Raw genomic sequence first — 21,105 nt, 5'->3', positions numbered from 1 at the left:
CTGAGAGCTGTTCATGGCTGTGATTCCTGTTGGACGTTCCAGGGCATTAGTGAAGGGTTCTGCTTCTCTCTTTCCCAGGGACATTGTGGATCCATCCAAGATGTGTTGGGGGCATGCTGGGTAAGCATTTCAGGCACCTGCCTTGACTGTTTGCTCTGGAACTTGCCTAAGGACCGCAGGGCCCACAGGGGAAGATTTTCCTTGGGAGTGTTGCTGCTTTGTGCCCCATGGAGGAGAGAGCAGAGTGTCCCCATGGGGGATTCTTGACCTCATGGACAAGTGCTGTGACGTCTTTGGTGTGCTGACGTTGGTTTGGACAAGAATTGAGGAAGTGTCCGCAGGGTCCTAATTAGGGAACGTTGGCCCAGGAGGGCTCCAGGCTGCCTTGGAGATCAGTGCCAATCAGGGGGATGGCATTGGACGGCCGCTGACCACGTGCCAACGGCCGTGGGAGAATGAGCTGGACACGCACAGAGGCTCCTAGTGCAGGCAGATTGGCCCCCAGCTGCAGGGACGCCATGGGAATGTCCCTGCCTCCCTCGGGGCTGTGTCTCAGCCCTGCAGAAACTGTCCCTGCTCTTGTGCCAGCATTTCAGGAAGGATGAGTTTCCCCTCTCCTAGCGACTGCGTCTTCTGTAAAAACAATTGACAAGAGGGTCCTCAGCACAGGAGAGACTCGGACCTCGTGGAGCACTTCCAGAGGAGGCCACCAAGATGCTCGGGGGACTGGAGCAGCTCTGTGACAGAGAAAGGCTGGGACAGTTGGATCTGTTCAGCCTGGAGCAGAAAAGGCCATGGGGACACCCCATTGTGACCTTTCCGACTTCAAAGCACCTCCTTGGAAACTGTGGAGAAATGTTTCCATAGGGCCTGTGCCAAGGGGACAAGGGGAGATTGTTTTCAACTGAAAAAGAGGGTGGGTTCAGAGCAGAGATAAGGGAAAATTCTTGATGCTGAGAGTGGTGAAACACTGGCACAGATTTCCCAGCGAGCTGGTGGATGCCCCGTCCCTGGAAACATTCCAGACCACATTTGACGGGGCTCTGAGCATTCTGATGGAGTGAAAGATGTCTCTGCTGCCACCCAGAAGGAGGCCCTGCCCTGGGGTGTCGGGTACCGGAGTGCTCGGTGTCTCTTGTAGGATGCAATTCCCCCAGGGAGCAGAGGGAACACACAGCACCACTGTGAGCAGGAGCATCCTGCCATGGAGACGGGAATATTCTGGATGCAGAGGCTCAGGCTGCCCTGTTTGGCTTCTGTGTAGATGGAGACAAGTGTCAGAAGAGACTGAGAACCAGGAGCCCCCACCGTGTCTCTGAGTCCCCTTGATTCCCTGAGGCCCCACAGTGTCACAGGTTCTCCTTTGGGCCACGAGGTCCCCCGGTGTCACAGGGTCCCTCTGGTCCCATGAGCCCTTGTGGTGTCACAATGGTCCTTGGTTCCACCAGGCCCCACATTGTTACAGAGTCCCCTTTCTGCTGTGAGGTCCCACATTGTCTCAGGGTCACCTTGGCTCCATGAGGCCCCACAGTGTCACAGGTTCCCCCCTTTCTGCCATCAGGTCTCATATTGTCACAGGCCCCCTTGGGTTCCTTGAGGCCCTGCAGTGTCACAAGGATCCCTGGGAACCACGAGTCCCTCAGGGATCACAATGGATCCTTGGTTCCATGAGGCCCCACAGTGCCCCAGGGCCTGTGGATTCCACAAGATCCTGGAGTGGCACGGGGTTCCTTTGGTTCCATGTGTCCCCGCGGTGTCACAATGTCCCCACGGTTCCAGGAGGTTTTGCAGTGTCACAGACGAGCGGCACTGGAGTGGGAGCAGCCCCAGGGGAGGTTTTGCAGCTGTGCTGGAACAGCAGCAGCAGCAGCCACGGAGCAACAGTGGAACAGCGGTGGAATGCAAGTCCCGTGAGCAGCGGCTGAGGGAGCTGGGGTTGTTTATCCTGGAGAAGAGGAGGCTCAGGGGGGACCTTCTCACTCTCTACAAGTCCCTGACAGGAGGGGGCAGCCAGGTGGGGCTCGGTCTCTTCTCTCAGGGAACACAGACAGGACAAGAGGACACAGCCTTGAGCTGCAGCAGAGGAGGTTTAGGCTGGAGATTAGAAAGAGTTTCTTCACAGAAGTGGTGATTGGGCACTGGAATGGGCTGCCCAGGGAGGTGGTGGAGTCGCCGTCCCTGGAGGTATTTCAGGAAAGACTGGATGTGGCACTCGCTGCCATGGTCTGGTGACAAGGTGGTGTTGGGTCATAGGTTGGACTGGATGATCTCACAGGTCTTTTCCAACCTGGTTAATTCTGGGATTCTGTGATTCAGTGCAGCAGCGGTGGAACATTGGTGGAAAAAAAGTGGAAAGGGCCCCGCAGCTGTGGAGCAGCGCCTGAGATGCCCATGCGGGTCTGAGCGCTGTGTCCTGCGGTGCGGGAGCTTGGGTGGGTTCGACGGTCGGGACGGACGAAGACGAGAGACCTCTGAAGTCAGATCTTGGAACATGCGGTTTATTGCAAAGGGCGTGGGTACAGGGGCACTGCTTAGAGCTGCAGCTGGCAGCTCTGAGCAGGCCCAAGAGAGCAAGAGAGTAAGCGGCTAAGTAAAGAGAGAGAGAGAGAGAGAGGAATGAGAGTGAAGAAGTAGTGAGAGAGAATAGAAGTAGTAGTGAGTCTGAAGTCTTGGTTACAATACAATAAATATCTTCTGTACTGAATATTCTAATTGTCACTAACCAATCTAATACAAGATACAAATCCTATAGCATTTACATACAGCCTATAAGAGTTCTTATATTACCATAGAGTGTTACATCTTAACTTCTAAAAACTACTCTTTGGACCCCTTCTGCTGAGCTAGTAGGGTCTGCTCTGACCCTTGGACCTGCCTGCAAGCAGAGGGTATTGTTCAATCAAGAGGGGATTACCTTCAGTCGGCCATACCATTGTTTTCCAGTTGTTCAGTAACTAAGACTTGGTATCTCAAAAGGTGGCTTTCATTTCGATGTTGCTTATAGTTTTCATATTCCCAAAATCTTTTGTCAGGCAATCATATTTATAAGGCTTTTGTGTTTCATCTTCCCCAACACTGCGGGAGCCAGCCCCACACACCAGAACCATGCCCGTCAGGCTGACCCAGAGCAGGGGGCAGCGGCAGGAATTGCTGCTGGGCTGCGGAAGGCGCGGATCCAGCGCGTTTGATGGTGACTCGGGGGTTGGATCCTGGTTGTTGGCGGCCACCTTTGGTGGTAGCGGGACACTTTCAGTTCATCTGAAGTCATGAACTCAGGAGAAAGTCAGCACAAAAGGAATCAAGTGGCCTTTTCTGCTGCAGGGAAACACATCTTGGTAGAGGTGTAATGATTTCTGATGTAGGAAGCAAACGGAGTCAAGTTTTGGCCTGTGGTTTTGTTCTAATCCAGGGACAGTTTCCAAAATGATGCAATTTGTGGTGAAAAACCAGGAACGTGCCTCAGCATTGGGATGTTGCACACTGAGTACAGAGCTGTTTGTGGTGGTTATGATCAAGAAAACAATTGGAATTCTTGTCCCTATTTCACTCTTTCTCCCTCTCTCTCTGGGAATGAGCCTCCAACACTCCCTGCAGCTCTGCTTTCCATGATCTGCTCCTCTGGAGTTGGGCTTGGCCAGCTGAGCAGCGGGAAGCAGGAGGATAATGGACCATTCCAACTGCAGACTTCCTTTTTGTAGCCTCTGGATTTCCAGCGTTTAGAAATTGTCATGTTTTAAACTGTCTGACCAAATCCCACAGGTCTCACTTCTGCCCTGGCAGGAAACCCTCCTGTGGCCCTGTTTGGGAACGGACCCTCGGAAACACCTCACTGCAGATGAGTTTTGCTTGGTTTTGCTAAGGGATGACAAGAAGATCAGCACAAGGAGGAAGGCTGAGGGAGAGGGAAGGACCAGTTCCTTCCTTTTGTCTTCCCATTGGAAAGTGTCCTGCAGAGGTTGTGCTGCAGCCAGAGACTTCCTGGGCTAAGGGCTGAGGGAAACGATTCAGCTGAGGCACTTGAGGCATCTTGTCCCCAGTTTGTAGCCCTGGATCTGGGAGGGGACTCAGCTGCCCCCCCTGCACCCCACAACCCCCCTGAAATGGGGGATTCCTTCGGCCTCTGCCAGGTGCTCCTTATCCATCCCTCGCCTTGGTGCTCCTGGTCTGAGCTCCCATGGTCATTCCTGGTGGTGGGGACCAGGAGGGAGGTGTTCATAAGAAACCTGGGAGGTGCCAGCAGGCTCAGAGATGTGTGGAGGTGACAGTGAGACCGTGACGGGATGTGCAGATGGTCAAGGGAACAGGACAACACCTCGGGGATCAACTTCTTGGAGATTTGGGGGAATTTCCTTTGGAAAACACACACGGACACAGACACACGGACACGGAGTGTAAATTTGCTGAAGGGGTTTATTGGCCATTTGAGGAAAAAGGCCCAGGGCTCACAGGGGATCAGGCGATTCCTCCAGGGATGATCATCATCTCCTCATGCCACTGGAGGGGGACAGGACATGGTTTTCCCCACCTGGTTCAATCTAAAAACACAGACATCAAAATGTGATCCCCCTGTATCCAATGGGATGGGAGAGGGTCCTCGTCCCCATGCCTGTCATGAAGGAGAAGGGAACTGGAGCCCTGGATAGAGCCAGGACAGGATTTTGTTCCTCAGATCCACAGGATGCCCAAGACCCCCCCAAGCCCCAGGATGCCCCAAAATCTCCAGGTAATCCTGCTGCCCACATGGGGACTGTTGGGTTCCCAAGAGCTCCCCAGTGACAAGGAAAGACTTAGGGGCCGCTCTGTCCAGCACACTTGGGACACGGATCAGGGACAACCCCCCCCCCCCCCCCCCCGTGTCCCTTTGCCGTCCCCAAGTTCTGGCAACACCCAGCAGGTTCTGGGATCTCTCCAGAAACCCCCAGGAGCCTCTGGGGCCACGAGACCCCCGAGTGTTGCTCACCTATCCATGTAGAGCAGCAGCCAGGCGCTTCACCCGCAGAACTTCCTCCAGCTTTTTATCCAGAGCAGGCTAAGGACAAAGGCAGCGTTAGAGACACCCTGGGGGCACTGGGCTGCACTGGGAGGAAAAGGGAAAGCAAAGGGGTCCTTGGGGAAGGGGCCTGCGGGCAGCAATGGGGTGCAGGAGCTGCTGTGCTCCTGCCCAGCGGCAGTGGGGTCCTGGCCAAGAGGCACAGCTGGGGCAGGGGCTGCGGCCTGGGCCTTGCAGAGGCTGCTGGGGGGCCTGGGATGGGAATGCAACAGGGGCCCTGGGCAAGGGGTTCCCTGGGAAGGATCCGTGGGGCAGGGGAGGTGTCTGGGGTGTCAGCAGGGCTGCACTGGGCTGTGCTGGGGCAGCATGGGATGGCCTGGGGTGTGGTGGCCGTGCGAGGGGAGGGTCTGACAGCGGCAGAACTCCTGGTACCCACCAGAGGTGTCTTCAGGATGTCGACATTGTCTACATTCACCTGCAGAGAGACCAGGAGATCTCGCTGGTCACTGGGATGTCCCCGGTGCCAGCAGGGAATGGGGGAAGCAAAGTGCCCCCCAATTACCAGAGGGGATGCCCTCCAGTCCCAGCCCCCCACTCACCTCCTGGAGATCATCTTGGGTTCCTTCCAGGAGTGCCTGGGAAAGGACAACAAAGGCTTGGTCTGGATTGGACCTTGTGGGGCTGAGGGGGGAACACGGGTGCAGGGAGCAGGGCGGAGGCAAAGGGATGGGAATTCAGGGCCTCCAAGGAGATCTGTTTGGAGCTGGGGGAGACCCAAAGACACTGACCCGGGGTAAATTGAGGAGCCAAGGGACAGGGCTGGGGCCGTGGAAGGGGCGCAGTGTAAGGTACAGGGCAGGAGAAAGGAATTGCGGTGCAGGGACATGGGAGTGCAAGGGAGGGGCTTGGTGGGGAAAGAAGAACGGGGACGGGCGAGGACAAAAGCAACAGGACTGAGAGAGGGTTTGGGAGCTGGGGCTGAGTCCAGGAATGGTATCAGGAGACAGCGCTGCAGTGACCAGGAAGAAAGGCAAAGGACTGGGGGTGGGGGGCCATGGAAGGAAAGGGCTTGGGAATGGTCAGTGGGAGGGCGTTTGGGGAGGCTGGCTAGGACATAGAGGAGAGAGCCGGGAGGAAATTCCTGAAGGGACACCAAAAGGGTGGGATGGGAGGCCAGAAAGGGCAGGGTGTGGGGACCTGTTTGGCTGGTGCCTCACCTTGGCCTGTGCCGGCAGGCACAGCAGGATGGAGAAGAGCAGGGCCACGCTGAGCACAGCCACCTTCATCTTCCTCTCGCACTGGGCAGCGCTGGCTGAGGCTGCACCGGGCCAGGAGCACCTTTATCCCTGCCGGGACTCCTCCCTGCACCCTCCCCGACAGCCGCCAGGCCAAAGCCCGGCTTGGCACAGCCCCCAGCCCTGGCCACAAGCCCGGGCCTGGCACAGAGTCCATCCCACCTGCGGCACGCATCCAGCCCCCTTGCCTGGCATCCCTCCAGCTTCCTGCACGGGGCAGCTGCCCCTGGAAGGGCCCAGGCACCTGCGGGGGCCAAGGCCCTGGGGGGGCAGGGAGCCAAAGGCAGCTGGGGACCCTGTGGGGACAACCCCCACTCCACCACAATCCATCCTCCTGCAGCCCCCACAGCCAGATCCCCCATCTCCTGCTGCCCCTTCCCTCCCAGAGCTTTCCCTGTGGGACAGAGCTGAGCCCAGTCCCAGACCCAATATGTGGGAGAAGAACAGTGTCATGGGCAATGTGATCCTCCAGTCACTGGAGACACTGGGGAGCACTGGGGAGCACTGGGGAGCCCTGGGGGTGGTGATCAGCTGCATACAATGCCGAGGCTTGGGGAATTACTCAGGTGTGGCAGTTCCTAAATTCACACCACCTCATTTTCTTGCATTGCAGGCCTCAAACCGGTCCCATCTCCAGCCCCAGAGCAGAGTCCAGAGGGGAAGATGCCCTACCCAGACCCTCACACTGTCACACCTGGGCACACCAGAGCCCCTGGGGCCCGCTCTGCACAGCTGCCCCACACAGGTGTGCTCCCAGGACCTCATCTGTGGGATATGCCCACCTGTAATACCCATCCCCAACAAGGCTCAGACGCCAGCACTGTCCCTGCCTGGGACATGCCCACAGCTCCCCAAGGCCCTTGTCCCCACAGAGGGTCTCTGCAGTTCCCTGGCCCTGGGCCCAGGCCACTCCTGGACCTGAGTCGAATGTGCCCATCCAAAGGGACGTGGAGAAAGAGGGGCTTGTCCCCAGGCAGTCACTCGGAGCTAATTGGGCAAAGAGAGGTGTCCTGTGAGGAGGAGGGATGGTGGTCCCCTGCCAGCATCTCTGATAAGCCCTGTTTACCCAGGGCCTGAGGCACCAGGAAGACATTCAGCAGTCTTGGCCTTCCTAGGGATGTGCAGCTCCTTTGGCAAGTTCCAGAGCAAACAGTCAAGGCAGGCGCCTGAAATGTTTTCCCAGCTGGCCCACAACACATCTCGGATGGATCCACAGTGTCCCTGGGAAAGAGAGAAGCAGAACCCTTCACTAATGCCTGGAATGTCCAACAGGAATCACAGCCAGGGACAGCTCTTGGGAATCACTTCCCTGTGGGTTTTTCCTTCTTGGTGATGCCATGATGATTTTTTGCCTTTTTTATCTATACCTTTTATATACCCTTTTTTATAGCTTTTATGTGTCCTCAGTGCTTTTAGCATGCATACTTGTAATTACTTAAGCCTGATAATTTAGCATAGTCCTAATATTCCGTTAAGCCAGAAGACCAAACATCTTGGAGGCCTCACACTTAGGGCCAGAAAGTCCTATGCTATCCTGAGAAACCAAGGTCCTCTCTAGAACATATCCTGCAAACTAAGATAGGGCCATCCAGGGCGGAATTCCTCGGGATGGGGGGATATCACACTATTAATTTAAGCTTCTCATTGGGGAATCTTTGCTAGATATGCTAATTTGCAAGGTCTATAAATTGTATACACGATCTATCCTGTGTGGGCATTTTGGGTGCATTTCCGTGTGCATTTTGGTGCATTCCACCTGGACGAAGTCATGCACCTTAAGATCCTTAAATAAATACCAAGGTAAAAAGCCTTTTTCCCTTAAACCATGTTTGGTTCTTAATTTTAAGACCAGGGAAGGGCAACACTGGAAGCTGGGACAGGCATCTGGATCCACCTGAGAACAAAGCCAGAGACACTGGGAATCTTTGAGCCTCAGGCAAGGCTCCCATGGGCTTCAGAACCCAAACCAGATTTTTACCCACAGCCTTTGATCCGCAGCTTGGGTGTCCTCAAAAGATTTCTCCTCACACCTTTCTAGGCAGATCGCTAAACCAGAGCAGGATTTTCCTGTCCCAGGGGCTGCTCGATGGTTTTGGAAGTGGATGGGTCTGGGAAGCACAGCTGGAAGGAATGTGGCACATCTCAGACAGAGGAGGAGTTTGCAGAGGAACCGTGGGAGCCTGTTGGAAGCTCGGGGGCTCATTGGGAGAGACCGGATCCCTCTCAAGAAACGGGACACCCGTGTTTTGGCCAGCCTGGGAAGGAGGGCTTGAAACTGGCAACGACAGGGGAAGGGCAGAGTTCCAGAGAGCACCCAGACAGCAAGACAAGGATCCCATGGGGATAACTCAGGAAAGGAAGGCAGCCCAGGAAATGGCCACAAGACAGGTCAAGGCGGTGTCCTCTTGCATCCCTCCTGGGATACAGACACTCTCCAATGCCTCGCTGAAGGGCCTGGATCCCAAATCATGAGGGATGGGAAGAAAACCCAGAGACTGAGAGATGTGCGGTTGTGAGACTTGGATGTCTCCAAGAGATGGAGGGATGGCTCCATGGTTGCAGTGCTCTTGGGAATGGCTCCAGGGGTTTCAGAAAAGCAGGACAGGAAGGGGAGTGGTGGAGTTGCCATTTTGGAAGGGTAAGTTCAGCCCTCAGGAACCTCTGACCCAGGAGAGCAGGGAGAAGGAATGGTGAAACAAAGACATTCCCATGGTTCTGCCTTCCTGTGTCCCCAGCTCTGCCCCCCTCTACAGGCTCTCCCTGCTGCCAGGCCTGCAGGGAGCCCAGGCTTCCAGGCTGCCTTCAGCTCCTCTATGCACAGCCTTCCCCTCAACCCAAAATGTCTGAATGTCTTCCTGGTGCCTCAGGCCCTGGGCAAACAGAGCTTATCAGAGATACTGGCAAGGGACCATCATCCCTCCTCCTCACAGGACACCTCTCTTTGCCCAATTAGCTCCGAGGGACTGCCTGGGGACAAGCCCCTCTTTCTCCACGTCCCTTTGGATGGGCACATCCGACTCAGGTCCAGAGCTGGCCTGGGCCCAGGGCCAGGACATTGCAGAGATCCTCTGTGTGGACAAGGGCCTTGGGGAGCTGTGGGCATGTCCCAGGCAGGGACAGTGCTGGCATCTGAACCTTGTTGGGGATGGGGTCCTGGGAGCACACCTGTGTGGGGCAGCTGTGCAGAGCGGGCCCCAGGTGCTCTGGTGTGCCCAGGTGTGACAGTGTGAGGGTCTGGGTAGGGCATCTTCCCCCCTGGACTCTGCTCTGGGGCTGGAGATGGGACCAGTTTGAGGCCTTCAAAGCAGAAAAATGCCACACTGGAGCCATTCCCCAAGCCTCAGCATTGTATGCAGCTGATCACCACCCCCAGTGCTCCCCAGTGCTCCCCAGTGTCTCCAGTGACTGGAGATCGCAGTTATGGGGTTGATCACATTGCCCATGACACTGTTCTTCTCCCACATATTGGGTCTGGGACTGGGCTCAGCTCTGGGGTGTCCCACAAGGAAAGCTCTGGGAGGGAAGGGGCAGCAGGAGATGGGGGATCTGGCTGTGGGGGCTGCAGGAGGATGGATTGTGGTGGAGTGGGGGTTGTCCCCACAGGGTCCCCAGCTGCCTTTGGCTCCCTGCCCCCCCAGGGCCTTGGCCCCCGCAGGTGCCTGGGCCCTTCCAGGGGCAGCTGCCCCGTGCAGGAAGCTGGAGGGATGCCAGGCAAGGGGGCTGGATGCGTGCCGCAGGTGGGATGGACTCTGTGCCAGGGCCGGGCTTGTGGCCAGGGCTGGGGGCTGTGCCAAGCCGGGCTTTGGCCTGGGGGCTGTCGGGGAGGGTGCAGGGAGGAGTCCTGGCAGGGATAAAGGTGCTCCTGGCCCGGTGCAGCCTCAGCCAGCGCTGCCCAGTGCGAGAGGAAGATGAAGGTGGCTGTGCTCAGCGTGGCCCTGCTCTTCTCCATCCTGCTGTGCCTCCCGGCACAGGCCAAGGTGAGGCACCAGCCAAACAGGTCCCCACACCCTGCCCTTTCTGGCCTCCCATCCCACCCTTTTGGTGTCCCTTCAGGAATTTCCTCCCGGCTCTCTCCTCTATGTCCTAGCCAGCCTCCCCAAACGCCCTCCCACTGACCATTCCCAAGCCCTTTCCTTCCATGGCCCCCCACCCCCAGTCCTTTGCCTTTCTTCCTGGTCACTGCAGCGCTGTCTCCTGATACCATTCCTGGACTCAGCCCCAGCTCCCAAACCCTCTCTCAGTCCTGTTGCTTTTGTCCTCGCCCGTCCCTGTTCTTCTTTCCCCACCAAGCCCCTCCCTTGCACTCCCATGTCCCTGCACCGCAATTCCTTTCTCCTGCCCTGTACCTTACACTGCGCCCCTTCCACGGCCCCAGCCCTGTCCCTTGGCTCCTCAATTTACCCCGGGTCAGTGTCTTTGGGTCTCCCCCAGCTCCAAACAGATCTCCTTGGAGGCCCTGAATTCCCATCCCTTTGTCTCCGCCCTGCTCCCTGCACCCGTGTTCCCCCCTCAGCCCCACAAGGTCCAATCCAGACCAAGCCTTTGTTGTCCTTTCCCAGGCACTCCTGGAAGGAACCCAAGATGATCTCCAGGAGGTGAGTGGGGGGCTGGGACTGGAGGGCATCCCCTCTGGTAATTGGGGGGCACTTTGCTTCCCCCATCCCCTGCTGACACCGGGGACATCCCAGTGACCAGCGAGATCTCCTGGTCTCTCTGCAGGTGAATGTAGACAATGTCGACATCCTGAAGACACCTCTGGTGGGTACCAGGAGTTCTGCCGGTGTCAGACCCTCCCCTCACTCGGCCACCACACCCCAGGCCATCCCATGCTGCCCCAGCACAGCCCAGTGCAGCCCTGCTGACACCCCAGACACCTCCCCTGCCCCACGGATCCTTCCCAGGGAACCCCTTGCCCAGGGCCCCTGTTGCATTCCCATCCCAGGCCCCCCAGCAGCCTCTGCAAGGCCCAGGCCGCAGCCCCTGCCCCAGCTGTGCCTCTTGGCCAGGACCCCACTGCCGCTGGGCAGGAGCACAGCAGCTCCTGCACCCCATTGCTGCCCGCAGGCCCCTTCCCCAAGGACCCCTTTGCTTTCCCCTTTCCTCCCAGTGCAGCCCAGTGCCCCCAGGGTGTCTCTAACGCTGCCTTTGTCCCCAGCCTGCTCTGCATAAAAAGCTGGAGGATCTTCTGCGGGTGAAGCGCCTGGCTGCCTCTCTGGATGCCTAGGTGAGCAGTGCCTGCAGGGAGAGGGCTGGGGCCAAGGCCCCTCTCATGTCCCAGTGGGCACCAGAGGTCACCTTCTGCGAATGTCTTTTAGGATTGCAAGTTGTGGGGACTACGGTGTCCTTTTCCCTACCAGTGGAATGAGGAGATGATGATCATCCCTGGAGGAATCCCCTGAACCCTTTGAGCCCAGGGCCATTTCCCCTGACTAATCAATACATCCTTTTGACAAAGCTACGCTCTGTGTCCGTGTGTCTGTGTCCGTGTGTGCTTTCCAAAGGAAATTCCCCCAAATATCCAAGAAGTTGATCCCCGAGGTGTTGTCCTGTCCCCGTGACCATCTGTACATCCCGTCACGGTCTCACTGTCACCTCCACACATCTCTGAGCCTGCTGGCACCTCCCAGGTTTGCTCTGAACTCCTCCCTCCTGCTCCCCACCACCAGGAATGACCATGGGAGCTCAGACCAGGAGCACCCAGGCTAGGGATGGATAAGGGGCACCTGGCAGAGGCAGGAGGAATCCCCCATTTCAGGGGGGTTGTGGGGTGCAGGGGGGGCAGCTGAGTCCCCTCCCAGATCCAGGGCTACAAACCGGGGACAAGATGCCTCAAGTGCCTCAGCTGAATCGTTTCCCTCAGCCCTTGGCCCGGGAAGTCTCTGGCTGCAGCACAACCTCTGCAGGAGACTTTCCAATGGGAAGACAAAAGGAAGGAATTGGTCCTTCCCTCTCCCTCAGCCTTCCTCCTTGTGCTGATCTTCTTGTCATCTCTTAGCAAAACCAACCAAAACTCATCTGCAGTGAGGTGTTTCCGAGGGTCCGTTCCCAAACAGGGCCACAGGAGGGTTTTCTGCCAGGGCAGAAGTGAGACCTGTGGGATTTGGTCAGACAGTTTAAAACATGACAATTTCTAAACGCTGGAAATCCAGAGGCTACAAAAAGGAAGTCTGCAGTTGGAATGGTCCATTATCCTCCTGCTTCCCGCTGCTCAGCTGGCCAAGCCCAACTCCAGAGGAGCAGATCATGGAAAGCAGAGCTGCAGGGAGTGTTGGAGGCTCATTCCCAGAGAGAGAGGGAGAAAGAGTGAAATAGGGACAAGAATTCCAATTGTTTTCTTGATCATAACCACCACAAACAGCTCTGTACTCAGTGTGCAACATCCCAATGCTGAGGCACGTTCCTGGTTTTTCACCACAAATTGCATCATTTTGGAAACTGTCCCTGGATTAGAACAAAACCACAGGCCAAAACTTGACTCCGTTTGCTTCCTACATCAGAAATCATTACACCTCTACCAAGATGTGTTTCCCTGCAGCAGAAAAGGCCACTTGATTCCTTTTGTGCTGACTTTCTCCTTAGTTCATGACTTCAGATCAACTGAAAGTGTCCCGCTACCACCAAAGGTGGCCGCCAACAACCAGGATCCAACCCCCGAGTCACCATCAAACGCGCTGGATCCGCGCCTTCCGCAGCCCAGCAGCAATTCCTGCCGCTGCCCCCTGCTCTGGGTCAGCCTGACGGGCATGGTTCTGGTGTGTGGGGCCGGCTCCCGCAGGACACAGCGCTCAGACCTGCTCTGTGTCCCGCAGCTTGGGCATCTCAGGTGCTGCTCCACAGCTGCGGGGCCTTTCCCACTCTTTTTCCACCAATGTTCCACCGCTGCTGCACTGAATCACAGAATCCCAGAATTACCCAGGTTCGAAAAGATCTGTGAGATCATCCAGTCCAACCTGTGACCCAACACCACCTTGTCACCAGACCATGGCAGCGAGTGCCACATCCACTCTTTCCTTAAATACCTCCAGGGACGGCGACTCCACCACCTCCCTGGGCAGCCCATTCCAGTGCCCAATCACCACTTCTGTGAAGAAACTCTTTCTAATCTCCAGCCTAAACCTCCTCTGCTGCAGCTCAAGGCTGTGTCCTCTTGTCCTGTCTGTGTTCCCTGGGAGAAGAGACCGAGCCCCACCTGGCTGCCCCCTCCTGTCAGGGACTTGTAGAGAGTGAGAAGGTCCCCCCTGAGCCTCCTCTTCTCCAGGATAAACAACCCCAGCTCCCTCAGCCGCTGCTCACGGGACTTGCATTCCACCGCTGTTCCACTGTTGCTCCGTGGCTGCTGCTGCTGCTGCTGTTCCAGCGCAGCTGCAAAACCTCCCCTGGGGCTGCTTCCACTCCAGTGCCGCTCGTCTGTGACACTGCGGGGCCTCCTGGAACCGTGGGGACATTGTGACACCGCGGGGACACATGGAACCAAAGGAACCCTGTGCCACTCCAGGATCTTGTGGAATCCACAGGCCCTGGGGCACTGTGGGGCCTCATGGAACCAAGGATCCATTGTGATTCCTGAGGGACTCGTGGTTCCCAGGGATCCTTTGTGACACTGCAGGGCCTCATGGAAACAAAGATCCATTGTGATCCCTGAGGGACTCATGGAACCAAAGGGACCCTGTGACAATGTGAGACCTGATGGCAGAAAGGGGGGAACCTGTGACAGTGTGGGGCCTCATGGAGCCAAGGCGACCCTGAGACAATGTGGGACCTCACAGCAGAAAGGGGACTCTGTAACAATGTGGGGCCTGGTGGAACCAAGGACCATTGTGACACCACAAGGGCTCATGGGACCAGAGGGACCCTGTGACACCGGGGGACCTCGTGGCCCAAAGGAGAACCTGTGACACTGTGGGGCCTCAGGGAATCAAGGGGACTCAGAGACACGGTGGGGGCTCCTGGTTCTCAGTCTCTTCTGACACTTGTCTCCATCTACACAGAAGCCAAACAGGGCAGCCTGAGCCTCTGCATCCAGAATATTCCCGTCTCCATGGCAGGATGCTCCTGCTCACAGTGGTGCTGTGTGTTCCCTCTGCTCCCTGGGGGAATTGCATCCTACAAGAGACACCGAGCACTCCGGTACCCGACACCCCAGGGCAGGGCCTCCTTCTGGGTGGCAGCAGAGACATCTTTCACTCCATCAGAATGCTCAGAGCCCCGTCAAATGTGGTCTGGAATGTTTCCAGGGACGGGGCATCCACCAGCTCGCTGGGAAATCTGTGCCAGTGTTTCACCACTCTCAGCATCAAGAATTTTCCCTTATCTCTGCTCTGAACCCACCCTCTTTTTCAGTTGAAAACAATCTCCCCTTGTCCCCTTGGCACAGGCCCCACGGAAACATTTCTCCACATGTTTCCGAGGAGGTGCTTTGAAGTCTGAAAGGTCACAATGGGGTGTCCCCATGGCCTTTTCTGCTCCAGGCTGAACAGGTCCAACTGTCCCAGCCTGTCTCTGTCACAGAGCTGCTCCAGTCCCCCGAGCATCTTGGTGGCCTCCTCTGGAAGTGCTCCACGAGGTCCGAGTCTTTCCTGTGCTGAGGACCTGTAGGTACAAAAATGCTGTTAGTGAGGATCTTCTTGTTATTTTTCTAAGTCCGTGAGAGACTTTTCTCTCTCACAGAAGAGGTAGCAGGGAATGTAAACAACCAAGCCACCTGCAACCTTGGAAAGTCTTGTTTATGGTATAGTAGAAAATATTTTGATAATGGATGTTTTAGGATTTTGGCCAATCACCCCCAAGGGGTGGCTGGTCCTTTGTCCAATTAGACTATGAAGAAAAAAGTCTATAAAAGAGTTTGTAAAATAATCAAATCAATCAATCTTGCTGCACAATTCCTGCCTGCTGGATCTTCTCCTCCTCCTCCTCCCTATGGCTGCGGGACACGGTGATATACCGTAGGAACCAGGCCTGCGGTAATAAGGACCCTCTTGTCAATTGTTTTTACAGAAGACGCAGTCGCTAGGAGAGGGGAAACTCAACCTTCCTGAAATGCTGGCACAAGAGCAGGGACAGTTTCTGCAGGACTGAGACACAGCCCCGAGGGAAGCAGGGACATTCCCATGGCGTCCCTGCAGCTGGGGGCCAATCTGCCTGCACTGGGAGCCTCTGTGCGTGTCCAGCTCATTCTCCCACGGCCGTTGGCACGTGGTCAGCGGCCGTCCAATGCCATCCCCCTGATTGGCACTGATCTCCAAGGCAGCCTGGAGCCCTCCTGGGCCAACGTTCCCTAATTAGGACCCTGCGGACACTTCCTCAATTCTTGTCCAAACCAATGTCAGCACACCAAAGACGTCACAGCACTTGTCCATGAGGTCAAGAATCCCCCATGGGGACACTCTGCTCTCTCCTCCATGGGGCACAAAGCAGCAACACTCCCAAGGAAAATCTTCCCCTGTAGGCCCTGCGGTCCTTAGGCAAGTTCCAGAGCAAACAGTCAAGGCAGGTGCCTGAAATGCTTTCCCAGCATGCCCACAACACATCTCGGATGGATCCACAGTGTCCCTGGGAAAGAGAGAAGCAGAACCCTTCACTAATGGCCTGGAATGTCCAAAAGGAATCACAGCCATGAACAGCTCTCAGGAACCACTTCTCAGTGGATTTTAACAGCTTGGAAGCCCAAGGTGTCTGAATTTCTTCCTGGTGCCTCGGGCCCTGGGCAAACAGGGCTTATCAGAGATGCTGGCAAGGGACCATTATCCCTCCTCCTCACAGGACACCTCTCTTTGCCCAATTAGCTCTGAGTGACTGCCTGGGGACAAGCCCCTCTTTCTCCACTTCCCTCTGGATGGGCACTTCCTGCTCAGGTCCAGCGCTGGCCTGGGCCCAGGGCCAGGGAACTGCAGAGACTCTCTGTGGGGACAAGGGCCTTTGGGGAGCTGCAGCAAATTGCATCCAGGCACAGTGCTGGAGTTTGAGCCTTACTGGGGATGGGCTCCCTGGCACCCTGCATGTGCAGCAGCTGTGCAGAGCTGGAGCCAGGTGCTCTGTGTGGGCACGGTGGCTGTGGGTGGGACATGGGGAGGGTCAGGGCAGGACATTTTCCCCTCTGAACTCTGCTCTGGGGCTGGAACTGTTTTGGTGCCTGAAAGGGAATGGAGTGGTCCAGCTGTGAGAAGAAGCACACCTGAGCCATTTCCCAAGCCTCAGCCTTGTCTTGGGGTGATCAACATTGCCCAGTGCTCCCCAGTGTCTCCAGTGACTGCAGATTCCAATCACCTGCCTACCCTTGACTCCAAGTCCTCCCACATTCCTGTTTTCCCTGATTCCGGGGTCCTGGAAGAGGGGTCAGTGCCCAGCCCTGTTTTCTCAAAGTGCCTGAGTGGGAATAGGGGCAACTGTGCTGGGACCCAAGAGAGTTTGGGATGGGCTCAGCTCTGGGCTGTCCCACAGGGAAAGCTCTGGGAGGGAAGGGGCAGCAGGAGAAGGGGGATCTGGCTGTGGGGACTGCAGGAGGATGGATTGTGGTGGAGTGGGGGTTGTCTCCTATTGGAGCTGTTTATTGCATAGACGAAGTTACAGCATTTGAGGGAGCGGGTATCCAGAGCCAGCCCTACAGCTGCCAGCTCCAGCTGTAGGCATACCTGAAGCCACTTTCTGTTCAAGTTACAAAGCATTATATACTTTTCTTTGCAGAGTATCTTAACACATAACAACCAATAAGCACCATACCCAATACCTTTACATTTGCCTATAGCCTATCATAACTACTACCATCACCATATTATAGTCATTATTATCCAATCACAAGAGTAAGTAAGTTACAGTGGAAAATTCTCAGACCTTTCTTCTTCTTGCTACATCAACATTTCTTGTTTGCCTGCCATATCTCTCTTTTTGGTAAAGACATGTTTTCTATTTACTTATGCTCTTCTTGAGATGTATTTACTTGGTGAAAAACATGTTTTTGTTTGTAGTCACATACCTTTGTCCTATTCCTAAAAATCTCCTTCCTACTCATCTCCAGCCTTTGCCTTCTCAGTTACTCATCGATCACTGTTTCAGCAAAACATCTTTTATTCTATATCAAAACTTACTTTCATTTCTATCACATCCCCAGTTTCTACATTCAGAGATCTTTCTGCCAAGCCTACATACCTGTGAAACTTTCTTACCAAACTTTCATCCTCCCCAACAGTCCCCACTGGAGATCCATCTGCTTTCAGGTCTGCCATGCACAGACCACCCTGCATCAGGCAGTCCCAGGAAGCACAAGTTGTCTGAATGTCTTCCTGGTGCCTTGGGCCCTTGGTAAACAGGGCTTAACAGAGATGCTGGCAGGGGTCCAACATCCCTCCCCCTCACAGGACACCTCTCTTTGCCCAGTTAGCTCCAAGTGGCTACCTGGGGACAAGTCCCACATGCCCATGTTCCTCGGGATGGGCACATCCTGCACAGGGGCGGCACCTCATGACCCAATGGCAGCTTCTCTAATAAACTTCGCCTGAAGCTCCCACTCTGCCCATGACAGGAACGCTGTGAGTGTCTGTGACATCACGGCTCTGTGGCAGCCTGGGGACTCCTGGATGTCACCATGGAACCCCTGTGAGTGTCCGTCACCTCACTGTTCTTTAGGTGCACGGGAATTTCACCACTGGACTCCTGTCACTGACTGTGACATCCCGGCTCCTTGTCAGCACACAGACACGTCTGTTGTCACCATGGAGCCCCTGTGAGTATGTGTGAGCTCATGGCCCTTTGGAAGAAGACACCCTTGGGATTTCACATGAAGCCCCTGTGACCGGGTCTTTAGCAGCCCAGAGACCCCTGAGATGTCACTGTGGAGCCCCTGCGCTTGTCTGTGAGCTCTCAGCTTCAGAGCCGGCTGAAGACAACTGTGATGTCACCGTGGAGTCCCTGTGGCTGTGTGTGACTAATGCACCTTTAGGAGCCTAGAGACCCCTGGGATATCACGGTGGAGCCTCTGTCACTGCCAGTGACCTCGTGGCTCTTTAGCAGCCTGGAGACACTTGGAATGTCACCGTGGAGTACCTGTGACAGATCAATGCCCCAGCAACATGAAGTCCCCTGGGATGTCACCATGCAATGGCTTTGACTGCCTCTGACCCCACAGCTTTTTTATCATGCCAGGAAAAGCCTGGGATGTCACCATGGAAGCCCTTTGACTGCTTGTGCCGTGGTTTAGGAATGATATTCCCCTGTTTCATGCTCCTACTAAAACCGCGGCGCCTCTCACTCCCCTACTGCCTCGCATGGAAAGCACAAAAGACAAAGATCCTGGGCTGGGATAAGAACAATTTACTGGGAACAGCAACGAGATAAGGAACAAACAGGAACACCAACTATATTGATAACAGAAGGGATAAGACAAAGAAGTTACTTACAGGGAAAACTGCAACACCACCAACCCTGCCCCTGTGTTCACCCAGGTGCTTGTGAGAAACCAGAATAAGGAGATCACCATCCAGGTGTCTTCCCAACATGGATCACCAGGAATGTGGGTCCCCAGGTCTCTTTGCAAAGTGGGTTCTCTGATGGAGGATGAAGTTGGGGCAGCAGACAAAGCTTTTCCTGCAGTTGGGGCGGTCCCAGGGCTTCCCTTACTGGTGGCTCCGTTGGTGATTAGTCAAGTAAGAACTCCGAGTGAAGCTCTTGCCACACTCGGGACACTTGTAGGGCTTCTCCCCGGTGTGGATCCTCTGGTGGTGAATCAGGGCCAAGCTCCTGCTGAACCTCATCCCACATTCCCCACACTTGTAGGGCCGTTCCCCTGTGTGGGTCATCTGGTGGCGGATCAGGCTGGAGCTGACATTGAAGTCCTTCCCACATTCCAAGCACTTGTAGGGCCGTTCCCCGGTATGGATCCTCTCGTGGCAGATCAGGGCAGACCTCCAGCTGAAGCTCTTCCCACATTCACCACACTCATAGGGCTTCTCCCTATCATGAAGCTGCTCATGGACCACCAGGTCCGAGCTCTGGCTGGAGCTCCAGCTGCCATCCCGGCACAGGGTGGGTCTTTCCTCCTTGGAGCACCCTGGGCTGGGTTTGGAGCCCCTCTTTGTGTGAGATCTTTGGGGCTTTTCCTCCCCATTGGATTTCTGTGCTGTGGAGCCACTCAAAACGACCTCTTCCACAAGACTGTCGGGGGAATTTGCCCTTCCTGGTCTCCATCCTCAGCTCATTGTCTGGGGGAGGAAGGACAAAGAGAGGATGGGATTTGCTTCCATGTCAGAAGGAAGGGGAAGGCGATCCCTCCAATCCGTCCTCGGCAGGACGGCGTCGGCAGCAGGGTTGTCCTGCAGCCAGGGGTGATGCTGGGCTGAGACACGGAGCAGAAGAGAGGGGGAAAGGGGCAGTGAATTCTGCCTCACCTGTCTGGCTGTCCTGGGGCATCTTCCTCTTCCTCACAGCTTTCTCCTCCATCCAGCCAAGGTTTGGGAATGGGAACTCCTGCAATGGGGAAAAACAAGGTGTGAGCGCATTGGGTTGGAGGTTCCTCCTGCCCAAGTCCATCTCTAGAAGTCACCGGGCCTCTGGTGTCCATAAAAACCTCCAAAACACCAAGATTCAGTTCAAAAGAAGTCCCCTGCAAGTTCCCCCTCTCTGGTCCCTCCACTTTGAGGTTCTGGGGGCTCCCTCGTGTCCCAGCTGCTGGGGGTCCTCAATGTATTGGGTTTCCCCCATCTGCTTGGTCCCCACCCACCCCAGGCTGCCTGGGGTCCCTGGAATTCCAAGGCTCCCCCACTTTGATCTCCAAACTTTGAGATCCTTTGTGTCCCTCTTCTCTGGCATCCCCTCACTTAGGAATGCTGGGGGGCTTTGGGAGTCCTGGGGTCCCTTCTCCCCTTATTCTCTGCTTCAGGGAGCCAGGGCTCCAAGGCATCCCCCCTTTCCCACTTCAGGGTCCTGGCAATCCTTGAGGTCCCCCCTCTCTGAGGTCCCCACTTCAGGGTGCAGGCAATCACCGGGTTCACCCTTTCCAGATTCCCTCTCCTCCAGATTGCCGGGGTTCCCCCAGTCCCAATATTGTTCCTCTCTGCTCTCCTTACTCTGGGGGTCCCAAGGTGCCCCTGCTCTGGCTCTTCTGGGGGGTCCCACAACCCCCTGGCTCTGGGCTGAAAGCAGCAGTGCCTGACCCAGGAAGGCCAACTCTCACTGTGGGGTCGGGACCCGGCATCCCCCCGCCCACCTTGGGGGCTCTGCTGGCAGCAGCTACCAGGACTGCCAGAAAAACACTTCCTGGGGACACCCCAGCATCCCCCAGAGGATATTTTTGCCTCAGCTTTGGAGTCCTGCAAGCTCCAAACAGCCCCTCCCAAAAAACACTGGGCTGCTTTTGAGGGGAACTGCCAGGAGAAATGAACCCGGCTCAACCACCTCCAGAGAGAGTTCAGGTTGGGGTTTGTCACAGGTTAGCAAGCATAGTCCCGGAAGGGATGTCCTTGCTAAGGGGTGCTTACAGTTTCCTCTGGGAACTGATAGAACCTATCAGCTGGCCAGTTTGAATATGGACAAATCTCTAAGCCACTTACAGTTGTGAACACCTCTGTGATCCACATTTAAGAATAGGCAAACTCCCCCTCCAAGCTCTCTCTCGTTTCCAGTGCTGGGACAGGTGGCTGCAGGGCCTGTGTGGGGGCCAGCGGGCCCGGCCAGGCCCTGCTTGGGCCAGGCCTAGCCGGGCCACGGCCATCCTGGAGCCGATGGACCTGTTCCAGCCTTGGAACCCCCCCCACTGCCTTGCCGTGGGCAGCCGGAGCGGCTCGGCTCTCCCCCCTCTCCACTGTGATAAGAAAAATTCAACATTCCAGCTGC

Source organism: Coloeus monedula (assembly GCF_965178545.1).
Source record: "Coloeus monedula genome assembly, contig: HAP1_SCAFFOLD_4, whole genome shotgun sequence".
Classification (NCBI taxonomy): Eukaryota; Metazoa; Chordata; class Aves; order Passeriformes; family Corvidae; genus Coloeus; species Coloeus monedula.
This window is presented reverse-complemented; position numbering follows the sequence as displayed.